The sequence below is a fragment of the Camelus ferus genome, chromosome 10 (genome assembly GCF_009834535.1).
Source record: "Camelus ferus isolate YT-003-E chromosome 10, BCGSAC_Cfer_1.0, whole genome shotgun sequence".
NCBI lineage: Eukaryota > Metazoa > Chordata > Mammalia > Artiodactyla > Camelidae > Camelus > Camelus ferus.
Window position 1 is genome coordinate 61,514,825 of NC_045705.1, and position 14,076 is coordinate 61,528,900.

Sequence of the window (14,076 nt, forward strand, 5' to 3'; positions counted from 1 at the left end):
TCCTAGAAAAAAACATAGGCATGATACACTCTTTGACTTAAGTCTGAGCAATATTTTTTTAGATCTGTCTCCTCAGGACAAAGGAAACAAAAGCAAAAATAAATGAGGGAGGCCTAAACAAACTTAAAAGCTTCTGTACAGCAAAGGAAACCATCAACAAAATAAAAAGACAACCTACTGACTGAGAAAAGATATTTAGAAATGATATGCCTGATAAGGGGCTAATATTCAAAATATTTAAAGAGCTCATACAATTCAATATTAAAAAAAAAACTCCAAACAACCCAATTTAAAAATGGATAGAAGATCTGAATAGACATTTTTCCAAAGAATACATAACAGACAGCCAACAGGCACATGAAAAGATGCTCAATTAATCATCAAGAAAATGCAAATCAAAACCACAATGAGATATCACCTTACACCTGTCAGAATGGCTATCATCAAAAACACAACAAATAATAAATGTTGGTGATGATATGGAGAAAAAGGAACCCAAGTACACTGTTGGTGGGAATGTAAATTACTACAACCACTATGGAAAACAGTATGGAGGTCCTCAAAAAATTAAAAGTAGAACTACCATATGATCCAGCAATTTCATTCCTGAGTATGTATCTGAAGAAAATGAAAACACTAATTTGAAAGGATATATGCACCCCAATGTTCATAGCAGCATTATTTACAATAGCCAAGATATGGAAACAACCTACATGCTCATCAACAGATGAATGGACAAAGAAGGTATGGTATGTGTGTGTATATGTATATGTATATATACACAATGGAATATTGCTCAACCATAAAAAAGAATGAAACTTTGTCATTTGCAACAAGATGGATGAACCAGAGGATATGTTTAGTAAAGCTAGTCAGATGGAGAAAGACAAATACTGTATATTTTCACTTATATGTAAAATCTAAAAAATAAAAATAAAACAAACAAATGAATGTAACAGAAACACTCACACAGACTAGTGGTTACCAGTAGGAAAGGGGTGGGGGGAGGGTCTAGATAGGGGAAGGGGATTAAGAGGTAGAAACTACTAGATATAAAATAAGTAAGATACAAAGATGTAGTGTACAACATAGGGAATACAGCCAATATTTTATAATAATTTTTAATGAAGTATAACCTATCAACATATAGAATCACTGTTACATACCTAAAACTAATATAATATTATAAACCAACTATACTTCAATTTTTCAAAAGTGGCCAATGCTTAATAAACTTGGGATGCCAGCAAGTTTTTGGTGTAATACCAAAGAAAGAATGCAAAGATTTTGTGAGAAAAGGTTGCTAGAACTCTAATCACCTACGATCAGCTAACCCACTCCATATCATGTTTCATGGGAGGTCAGAGGACAGTGAAAATACACTGTTAAGGAAAATTTGAACATCCATGAAAAGCACTGTAGTGTCTATCCTGTTTGTCATTAAAGGTGAGAGATACTGCCACTGCAACTGCCTTCCTGATTTCAAAGGCAATGATGAGATCCTGCTGTGGCAGAGGCCAAGTAGCAGCACTCACTGCCAGAGGCAAGGTGGGCATGGTTTCTATAACAGGCAGAAGCCTGGATTGGTAATCTGAATGATTTAACCACTGGGTTATAACTTGGTATTAACTAACTGATCATAGTGTCCCAGTTCCAAAATAGATGGTGATTTCAATAAGGCCTATTCATGCACTTCCCAATCTAAAGTCTTTCCCTATAAGTTCTTACAACTTCAATTTCCATTTATTCTTATAATTCTTAAATTTATATTTCTAGTACATACTTCTCATTTGGGTAAGAAGAAATTTAAGGCGACCACTCAAAGTCTGGCATGCTGTGCGATTTAAGGAAACACAAGGAATGGTATCAAAACCATGCCTGAAAAAGTCCATAAATAGCAAGAGGCTGTGGCTGGAGATGCTCATCCCATGGCAGAAAAAAACAAGGGAGGCTATGCTGAAAATACACTATGTGTCCTTAGATGTTGGGGCAATGATGCCTGCTTTCTGGGACCAGACTCAGATCCTTTGGGAGAAATCATACTAGTGTAATTTTAGAGGGCTCCAAACTGAGGGATAGTCAAAAAGGACTTCCTCAGAGCAATTTCAGCAAGTAGAGGAAGACAGGCATTGACTCCACCAAGGGAGTTACACTCAAGGTTCTCAGCAGAAGGGTGTCTGAATATATACACAGAAAAATCAGTGCAGTAAAGAACCAAAAACTGTGCATTTACCTGGTTCTGATGGAATCAACCCCAGTGGACCCTCGTGCCCCTCCTTGCAGGGACTGTGTTCTTTTTTCCTAACTCCCCTTCCCCTGGACCCTATCTGGTGGAAGAAAGGTAAAAGGACAATCATGCTCTCTCCATGCGGCACTACAGTCCTGGATCATGTGAAAATAGGGGAAGGGAAAATTCTCATAAAGTTGAAGTTTGGTTTATTACAACGAACTGAAATTTTTAATGACTGAAATGAGAATGTTCTTGTGACTAGAAAGGACTGGGAAAATAATGGAGTCTACCTAAGATTTTATGGGGATGGAAAGAACAGAGTCACAGAATAAGTTTAACGAGGAGTGGTGAGAAAAAAAATTAAGTTTGGGTTCAGCTTCTTCAGTAAGTCAGTTATATCTGTTAGCAGTTTAATGATGAAACAGTTTAAGCAGATCCCTTCTTTCTAAGGAAGACCAAAAAAAAAAAAAAAAAAAGGGTTGGGGGGGACTCTGTATTTAACACTGAGTGCCAAAGAGGCACATTCAATCCCCATCTAAGGTCTCCTATGAACATTCAGATGTCCTACCTTATGACACCAGTGCAGGTGTAGTTTAATCCCTTCCCAACACAACAAAAATCCAAGTACCTGATAAAAAAAAAAAAAAGGAAAGGAAAAAGAGATTATTCTGAAATTACCAAGATGCTACCCAAAATACTGTGCTGGAACTAAAAATTCCTTTCACAGTCTGGAACTACATTCACTTCTTGCTACACCTGCACTTTCATCCTTGGGGAATTTGCCATGCTGTTCCTCAGCCTAAAAAGCTGTCCCTCCCCATGCCACTCACCATTCAAAGCCATTCAAATGTCACCTCCTGCTTGTAACTTTCACCAGCAACCCCAGGAAGAATTTATTATCATCAACTCTGGGATTTCATAACAATCAGCGCACTGATATCCTTCCTGTGTCCCTACCAATTTCTTTTCCTGTGATGGACCTTATTCCTGATATTACTTATAACCACTTGTGAGAGAACAGAGGTCAGGGACCAGGCATTCCAGGGTCATTTAAAAGTTCTTTCTTGAGGAACCAGTGCCACTGTTACACTGTTGCTAACACTGGCATTTAGTCAATGTATCTTGGATAGATTTGAGTCTAAATCTAGCCAGTCACCAAGTCAGTGTGTAGACAGAAACTGAGAACAGGAGTTCTCAGATGCTTAGGATGTTAATTAGTTTGGTAAAATGTAGTTCACACTTGTATTTCCATATCAGACAGGTTAACACACAAGCTAATTTGTAAGGCCCTGAAAGACTGATTCATTTCATAGTTGAAATGAAATGAATAGTTCATTGTGTAAATGCAGTGCCACGTGAAGCTGTGGGTGTTTAAAATGACAATACTGAGGGAACCAGAAAATAAGCTACGAGACAGGGGAAGAGAAAAGATGTTCTGCCATCTTTTCAAAGGGTCAAAGTGGTAAGAAACATCCTCTAACAGCACAAGTCTTTTTTCCTTCATCTATAGCTCATGCCTAATATTCAAGTGGCTGATGTAAACACCAACTCTACTAAGAGTGATCTGAAGTTCTGAGGGCTCCCAGCACCAATTGGGAACCATACCACAGAAAGGAGCACAGCATGACGTTACCCAGGAAGGGTGAGGGAGATGTGGGAAACATTACTCACAAACAGCAATGATGTGTAGGTAGCCAGGATCCCAAATAAACTCAGCAAGACAATGGACCAGAAGAACCAGACTCCTATACCTAGAAAAACGACCCTGCAAAAATGTGTTTCAATCCTTAAAATACAGTAAAAATTGGCAGCATCTGTGTCAATGATCAAGGACAAGACTGGACTAAAGGAAACATAAGAAAACAGAGGGATAAGATGAGAAGTAATTTGGGAACAGATGTGCAAAGACCTTTGGAAATATTTGAGAAGTTTTAACTTTGTCCTCCAGGCAACTGTGGTGTGTGTACTCTAATGGGGTTCTGTATAAGTTGCATGGGTTTTTTTTAAGTTATTAGAATATATACTTCAAAATTATATTCTCTTTGAAAAAAAACAATATACTACTGGAATGCCAAAAGAGAAAAAGCCCACTGCCTTAAAAAAACTAATACTTTCCATTTTGGAAGGTTCCTTGCCCATTTGAATGTATGTTTTCTTACATAATTCTCAGCCACCATATTAATTTCTCTATTCTGTGTAAAAAAATTGGCCCTTTTAAAAACAGTCCTGAGGTATTCTATTCCTAAAGTATTTTATGAGGAAAAAACTAAGAATTATTTGCTAAGAGAAGTAGTGCTACACTTTATCTATATATTGTAGATCAATAATTCAGACTCTTCAAGTTAATAGAAATTACTTCCTCTCCATATAACACCTAGAGAAATTGTATTTTAACAATACACATATACCTCAACTTATTGTGCTTCACAGATACCGCATTTTTTACAAGTTGAAGATCTGAGGCAATCCTGCACCAAGAGAGTCTATCGGGATAATTTTTTCAATACCATTTGCTCACTTCATGTCTCTGTGTCATATTTTGGTAATTCGCACAATATTTCAAACTTTATCATTATTATTATATTTGTTATGCGGTCTGTGATCAGTGATCTTTGATGTTCCTACCACCACTTGATGAAGGCTCTGATGATGTTTAGCAAATTTTAGAAATAAAATATTTTTAATTAAGGTATATATATTGTTTTTTGAGAAGCAATGCTATTGCACACTTAACAGACTACAGTATATAGTATAAACATAACTTTTATGGGAAACCAAAAAATTTGTGTAGCTCGCTTGATTGCAATAATCACTTTATTGCCATGGTCTGGAATTGAACTCCTAATATTTCTAAGGTATGCCTGTATAAAATATAGATTAGCAAACATATAACCACATTACAAATAAGAAAGTAAATTCTCTTTGGTCAGTGACTACACACACCAAGAAGAAACAGGCAAGCAGCCATCCTAGCTAGAGCTATCCCAGATTGAGATACCAAGAGTACTCTGTAAAAGATGAGCTCACAATTAGGAATCAGAAAACAAGTAAGGAATGTCAACAAATTAACCCAATAAAGCCAACTAATAGAATAACCTGCACTCAAAAAGTATAATAGAATATCAAGATTACAACAAAATATATTCAAGATCTTCAGAAAAATAAAGGACTCACATCCATGTAACAAGAATAGATGTTTTAAAACAAGCATAGTAATAAATGTTTTAAAACAATGAAATAAAGATCTCAAAAAAAATGCATGATGGACTTATCAGCAGTCTAGATATAGTCAAAGAATTAATCAAACAGCTTAACCAAGAAGTGATAATGACTGCTTTTTTTTAAACATTTTTTATTGAATTATAGTCATTTTACAATGTTGTGTCAAATTCCAGTGTAGAGCAAAATTTTTAAGTTATACGTGAACATACATATATTCACTGTCACATTTGTTTTCACTGTGAGCTACCACAAGATCTTGTGTATATTTCCCTGTGCTATACAGTATAATCTTGTTTATCTATTCTACATATGCCTGTCAGTATCTACAAATTTTGAATTCCCAGTCTATCCCTTCTCTCTCCCCTCCCCCTTGGCAACCACAAGTTTGTATTCTATGTCTATGAGTCTGTTTCTGTTTTGTATTTATGTTCTTTTTTTTTTTTTAGATTCCACATATGAGCAATCTCATATGGTATTTTTCTTTCTCTTTCTGGCTTACTTCATTTAGAATGACATTCTCCAGGAACATCCATGTTGCTGCAAATGGCATTATGTTGTCGGTTTTTAGGGCTGAATAGTATTCCATTGTATAAATATACCACCTCTTCTTTATCCAGTCATCTGTTGATGGACATTTAGGCTGTTTCCATGGCTTGGCTATTGTAAATAATGCTGCTATGAACATTGGGGTGCAGGTGTCTTTTTGGAGTAGGGTTCCTTCTGGATATATGCCAAGAGCAGGATTCCTGGGTCATATGCTAAGTCTATTCCTAGTCTTTTGAGAAATCTCCATACTGTTTTCCACAGTGGCTGTACCAAACTGCATTCCCACCAGCAGTGTAGGAGGGTTCCCTTTTCTCCACAGCCTCTCTAGCATTTGTCATTTGTGGACTTTTGAATGATGGCCATTCTGACTGGTGTGAAGTGATACCTCATTGCAGTTTTGATTTGCATTTCTCTGATAATTAGTGATATTGAGCATTTTTCATGTGCCTATTGATCATTTGTATTTCTTCCTTGGAGAATTGCTTGTTTAGGTCTTTTGCCCATTTTTGGATTGGGTTGTTTTGTTTTTTTTCTTATTAAGAATGACTTTGCTTTCTAATTGAGAAAGTTAAGATTTACCATTTAATGGTGCCTCTATATTTTCTAACCATTTCTCTGGTCACATTAGATTTTTTTTAAACTCTCAAGCTACAAGGTCTTCTTTTGTATATTCAATCACATGTAAATATTATTGTTAGCTTAGTTCAACTCAAAACTCTCCCACCAAACTCAGGTGAAGTTCCCACCCACCTGCTGTGTGCTATAGGCAAAGGAAGAATTGTGATATTTTTCTCTTTTCCTCCCCCACTCCTTCTATTTCTTCCTGTCCCATTCACCTGTATTCACTCTAGATGGTGGTGATTGGGGTAACACAAGGAAGCGAGAAGAATGAAAAGGAGTTTGCTTGGATGACTGCCTATATATATAAATGGGAATTGAAAAGGGAAGTCTTTTCCCGGTCATCATTTCTTTAAGCTGGGAATATACACTTACTGATGACTATGCAGTAGGCTCACTCTACATGGATTATCCAATTAAGGCTTCTTCTGACACAGTATTTTCAAGCAGTTTTCTCTCTGCTCCAGGTCATTGTTTTGCATCCCTCTAACAGCATAATCGCACTGCCCTTTTGAATAAAGTTCTCATTCAACAGAGACAGTGCTCTTGGAGCAGCCTGCTCAATGAAACCTTCTAATCTAAATTCATATTCTCTGTACTAACATTTAAAGAAAATTCCCAGGACCCCTTCCCTGCTTTCCCATAGCTGCAAGATGTAGCTTTCTTGCATCTTCCCCCAATACATATCCTATATACCTCAATGCTTTATATCAGGAGAACCAATTGTCAGCTGACAGTAACTCTGAGGGAAAAAAAAGACACATATTGATGAGGCACTGGGTACATAGCAAGGAATGAGGAGACAAGTCCAACCTCACAACACATATGAGGGAAAAATGAGAAGTGACAGTTACTCCGTCAAAAATTCTGCTTAACCTCTCTTGAGCTAAGGGGAACAACTAGAAAAACGAGATGATTTTTTTTTTTAAATCTAAATCAAGGCATTAGAGAGTCACCAGGCAGTGAAGAACTATGGAACCAACATCCAAATAAGAGAGGAAATCCAGAGACATAACTTGACACTTGGAATCATTTTTCTCTAGAAGAAATAGCTGAGATATAGGAAAGAGGGGTTCCTGTATCTCACATAGATAGGAAGACAAAAGGGGTAAGGGGTAATCTGGTAAACACTATAGACTTTGACGTGGGACCTTTGAGGGCTACATTCTAGAAGTAAGCACAAACTGGAAATAGACTGCTTTTGGGGGACTGAATCTTAGCTTTGAACCATCTAAATATGTGAAATTGGATTAAGAGGGCTAGGATTTGCTAATATCCCTAGTTACATGTAAGAGTAATTCTCTGAGAAGATATACTATAATTCAAGGTCTCGAATTACCTATACAACTTTTTATATACAATGCCAGGCACTCAAGCAAAACAATCTGGCACACTAGGAGAGGAGACCACATAATGAATGCCAAAAGAAACAGTGGAAAACATAAAAACAACTTCAGTAAATCTAGATAATACAGGTATCAGACAGACTTCTAAATAACTACCTTGAAAATGTTTCGACTGGGATAAAATTAGGAATTTCAGTAGAGAACTATTAACAAGAGGACTAATTAATAATTCTAGAAAGGAAAATAGAGCAATAAAAATTAAGAACTCAGTGAATGGATTTAACAGCAGGTAAAACAGAGCCAAAAGAAATTTGCTAAATAAAAGACAGGTCAGAAAAAATACCAAGAATGAAACAAAGACACATGAAAAAAATTCATGAGAAATACAGAAGAAAGGTTAAGACACTTTGGGGATACAGAGAAAGTGTCTAATATTCATAAAATTGAAGTAGAGGCAATAGAAAATGGGGTAAAAGCAGTATTTGAAAAGATATTGGCTGAGAACTTTTCCAAAATGATTAAAAATACTGTACTGGTCTGGGATCACTCAGGAAAGGTTATTGTAGGGATTAGACCTTAAGCTATTAGAGAAGCTGCTAGAGAAGGCTACGTAAGGCTGTTACATCTGCTCTGATATTTGGCCTAAAGTTTTCAGACGTCAGATAGGCCAGGAGTTGAGAAGGAAAACTGAACCCGATAAATGGGAGAACTAAAACCCATGAGGATGAACTAGAATCCCCAAGGACAAACTGGAACACATGAGACAGAATGGAACTCATGAGGACACACACAAACCATGGAACCTGAGTCTGTCTATCACTGTGGCAAGAGTTTAGCTAAGCTACTCCATAGTACTGCTACCTTGGTATCCATTTTGTTTGTCCAGGTGGATTGCAGAGACCTTAAACTGACACTAACGCCCTCAGGGAAGCACATGCCCTGGTAAGCAACCCTCAGTAATAAGCAAATGTGAGTTCCTGACATGACTCCACCAACAGCTCTTGTGACCAATAGTCTACCATGCTTCCCAGCATCTGTATGCCTATGTGGCCCTTAGACAAGAGCGGCATTGCTTCAGGCCATTGAATTTGTGGTAATTTGCTACAGCAGCCATGCACAATTGTCCATGAAACTCACTTGTGGCTTTAGGAACAGTGGGAGCTCATTCTTACATTTACAATTTTTATTTGATTGCTGTGGGGATTCTGTCTACTTCCAAGTATGTATATTTCAACTATGCATTTGAGAACTAGGGAAATAACCACAGGGTTAGTTTGGGGACCCAACTGTAGAGATAAGCCTGAAAAAAACGCCATTGATTACCTATCTCTAGTGATTACTCTGCCTCGTCAATCACAGTGCTGTTTCATATCTCCAGGATTTTGTGTCAGTTCAGAGTCAGTGCCCAGTAATTCCCCTAAAAGTATTTCTTCTTCCTCAAGGCACAACCACCATGGTAAATGTCCAGAGGTTCTTTGGGCAAGGAGGGGGTAGCAGGGACTGGGAATAAGACTGACAATATACAGTTTTGTACAGTCAGGTCCTTTTGCATACCAAGGTCCTTCCTCAAGGACTTCTCTTCATTCAATAGGTTGTTTATTCAGTAAATAAGTGAAATAGAGATTAGGAAAACAACAGAAAATATTAACAAAACTAAGAGTTTCTTTCTTTATACACAAAATTGACAAAACTTGAGCAAGACTAACCAAAAAAAAAAAAAAAGAGGATCCCATTTTAAATTAAATTTTAGATGAAAAAGGAGTCATTACAACTGAGACAACAGAAAGGACTTCTATGAACAACTCTATGCCAACAACTTGGACAACCAAGAGAAAAAGGCTAAATTTCTAGAAGATACAACCTACCAAGATTGAATCATAAATAGAAAATCTGAACAAATAGTGAGGATGGAGATTCAATCAGTAATCAAAACTTCCTGAAAAAGAAAAGCACAGGACCCGTCTGCTTCACTAGTAAATTTTAAACATTTAAAGAATTAATATTAATCTTTCTCAAACTCTTACAAAAAAGTTGAAGATGAGAAGATGCTCCACAATTCATTTTACAAAGCCAGCATTTCCCTCATATAAAAGTAAGATAAGGATACTATAAGAAATGAAACTAAGGCCAATATCCCTGATGAACCCTATAGATGTGAGAATTTATAACAAAATACTAGCAAGCTGAATACAGCAGCACATTAAAAGGATCATACACCATGATCAAGTGGAATTTGTCCCTGTAATGCAAGGATGGTTCTACACATATATCAATAAAAGTGATACATCGTATTAATAGAAAGATAAAAATAATTCAATCATCTCAATAAACATAAAAATAGCATCTGACAAATTCTGGCTCCATTCATGATTAAAATTCTCAACAAACTGGATGTAGAAGGAATATGCCTCAACAAATTAAAAGTCACATATGACAAGCCCACATCTAACATCTTAATGGTGAAAGGTGAAAAACTTTTCCTCTAAGATCAGGAATAAGACAAAAATGCACACTCTCACCAATCCTTTTCAACATAGTACTAGAAGTCCTGCCAGAGCAATCAGGCAAAAAAAAAAAAAAAAAAAGGTATCAGAATTGGGAAGGAAGATGTAAAACTTTCTCTATTTGAAGATGACATGATTTTATATATAGAAAGTATTAAAGACTCCATTAGATCTAATTAATGAATTCAGTACAGCTGTAGAATACAAACTCAATACACAAAAATCTGTTGCATTTCTATACAATGATAAATATATAAAAAAGAAATTAAGAAAACAATCCCAGTTACAATATCATTATCAACAATACAATACTTAGGAGTAAATTTAACCAAAGAGGTGAAAGACCTATACACTGAAAACTATGAGACATTGATGAAGAAATTGAAGACACAAAAAAACAGAAAGATACCTCATGTTCATGGATTGGAAGAATTAATCTTGTTAAAATTTCCATACTACCAAAAGCCATCTACAGATGTGACGCAATCCCTATCAAAATTCTAATGGCAATTTTTACAGAAATAGAACAAACAATCCTAAAATTTTTATGGAATAACAAAAGACCCCAAATAGCCAAAGTAATATTGAGAAAGAAGAACAAAGCTGGAAGCATCACAGATAAATGGAATACCATAAAGAGCCCAGAAATAAACCCATGTATATATGTCAATTATTTGACAGCAAAGGAGACAAGAACCAGGATATACAATGAGGAAAGGAGAGTCTCTTCAATAAACAGTGTTGAAAAACCTGGACAGCCACATGAAAAATAATGAAACTTGACCAATATGTTACACGACACACAAAAATCAACTCAAAATGGATTAAAGACTGGAACATAAAACCTGAAACCATAAAACTCCTAGAAGAAAACAGGAAGTAAGCTCCTTAACATCAGTCTTGGCAATGATTTTTTTGGATTTGACACCAAAAGCAAAGGCAACAAAAACAAAAACAAGCAAGTGGGACCACATCAAGCTAAAAAGCTTCTGCACAGCAAGGAAATCATCAACAAAATAAAAAGGCAAACCTACCAAACTGGAGAAAATATTTGCAAATCATATATCTGATTAAGCAATTAATATTCAAGATATATAAAGGACTCATACAACTGAATAGCAAATAAACAAACAATCCAATTAAAAATTGGGCAGAGGACCTGAATAGACATTTTTCCTAAGAAGACACACAGGCCAACAGGTACATAAAAAGCTGCTCATCATCACTAACAATCAGGGAAATGCAAATCAAAATCACAATGAGATATCACCTCACACCTGTTAGAATGGCTATTATCAGAAAGACAAGATATAACAAGTATCTGCGAGGATAAGGAGAAAAGGGAACTCTTGTGTACTATTGGTGGGAATGTAACAAGTGCGGCTCTATGGAAAACGGTACGGAGGCTCCTAAAAAAAAATTTAAACAGATCCAGCAATATTACTTCTGAGTATTTATCCAAAGAAAATGAAAACACTAACTGGAAAAAATATACGTACACCTATGTTTGCTGCAGTATCATTTACAATAGCCATGATTTAGAAACAATCTTAAGCAGTCACTGACATAAATGGATAAAGAATATGTGGTATGTATATACAATGGAATATAATTCAGCCACAAAAAAGGAGGAAATCTTGCCATTTGTGACAAACTTGATGAACCCGTGTGGACATTATGCCAAGTAAATCGGACAGAGAAAGACAAATACCAAATAATCTCACTTACATGTAGAATCTAAAGACAAAAACAAAAACAAAAAAACAAGCTCATAGATAGAACATATTGGTGGCTACCAGAGGTTAGGGTGGGTGATAGATGAAATGACTGAAGACAGTCAAAAGTTACAAACTTCCAGTTACTACATAAATAACTCATGGGTGTCATGACACCATGACAGCATGGTGACTACAGTTAATAATACTGCATTATATATTTGAAAATTGCTAAGAGAGCTGATCTTAAAAGTTCTCACCACAAGAAAAAAATTGTAATTATGTGTGGTGATGGATGTTAAAAAAGATTTATTGTGATCATTTCACAACATATACAAATACCAAATTATTATGTTGTATACCTGAAACTAAAATCATGTTATACATCAATTTCATCTTAAAAAGTTTTTAAAGACTGAGACGAAATTTACTTCAAAATGAAATATTTTTGTATTTCAAGTGCTGTGGAATAATTTAAAATTTGTCCATAAATAAAGATTATATATAAATTTATGAAAAATTAGTAAAGATCACACAAAATAAAGTCAGAGGAATAAAACTAAAAAAAAAAATAGTTAAATAAACCAGTTGTGAAACTTAACCAAAGATCAAATTAAAACAAAACAAATTCCATCTAGAAAATTAATTAAAATGATTCAAAATTAGAACAGTTAATGCTGTCAATAGCAGGTTAAAATAAAAACTCATATACCTCTATTGTGAATGGAAATTGCTAAAATCTTTTGAGAAAGTACTTTGGCAACAGGCATAATGAATTTTACTAGTGTTTGTTCTTCTTGACTTGGTAACACCACTTGCAGGAATCTATTATAAGAACATAAATCAGAACCCAAAGATTTCTCTGTGCTCTTATTGTATAAAAACAGAAAAACTGGAAACACTCATAATGCCTACCAATAAAAAGTGGGTAAGTAAGTATATCAGACCACTTTCATATCAGGAAATATTTTTAAACCATTTTAAATGATGTTCATTAAGTTTTAACAATTTATCAAAACGTTTGCAACTATTTTAAGTGAAAAGGAAGAGCAAAATTATATAAATGATATGAGCATAATAATATAAAAATAAGCATAGAAGTCTGGGAAATATAACAAGTGACAGTCACTCAAGAATAAGACTAAGTGCATTTTAATATGTTCTACCTTTCAGCATTTTTTACATTAAAAAAACTACATTTTACTTCTATGAAAGGAAAAATAAACTGTATTTCATTTTTTAAAAAGCCTCATACTCAAATATACTCTTTTCTCCCCTAAATACCAAATAATGTGTAAGATTTGCAGCAGACAAGAGAAATTGAAAGAGCTGGGAGTAGTCCAGAGTAGGAACTAGGCCAGCAAAGCTGCTGAGATGGGACACCATTTCTGTCTTCAGAGTTTTAGGAAGCCCCTAAGGGCAGAAGGAAGAAGCAGGGGCTAGAGGTGAGGCAGAGACATCAGGGTTCATGGACAGAGATCATGAAGACCAACTAACGTAGGCATCAGTATTTCAGACAAGAAGACTGAGGAACAAGGTGTCAGGGAGTCACCTGAATAGAAGGACTGGGAAACTGGAAGCACAGAGAAAGTTCCCCACTGAGCCAGATTTGGTCTAAACGTGAGGGTGAGCACAGGTGGAAGGGAAGTATAAGAGCTGAGGGTGCTGAGCATCCTTACCCCTCCTCAGATTCAGGCCTCTCATCCCCCAGCTGTAGAAAGCCTGATTTTGTCCACCCTCCCTTTTATGCCACCAGATCTTTTGAACTTGAGGTAGGATCCATGTGGCTATTCGACCAAATAGCCCTTACACAAAAGAAAATACAAATGTGAAACTCACCAATCAAAGCCATTGTATTCATTTGAGGATTCTACCCACACGAACAGCAAAAGCAC

At 35.8% G+C, this 14,076-nt stretch overlaps 1 protein-coding gene across 1 annotated transcript in view; it reads right to left on the bottom strand.

Annotated features, from left to right (window-relative positions):
• The window catches only part of LOC102505752 (glycerophosphodiester phosphodiesterase domain-containing protein 4), an 81,560-nt gene extending 67,484 nt beyond the window's left edge, over positions 1-14,076 (bottom strand). The window contains exon 1 of the mRNA XM_032489494.1: positions 14,021-14,076. The gene's annotated coding sequence lies outside the window, so the exon portion shown is untranslated. The remainder of the gene's footprint in view (positions 1-14,020) is intronic.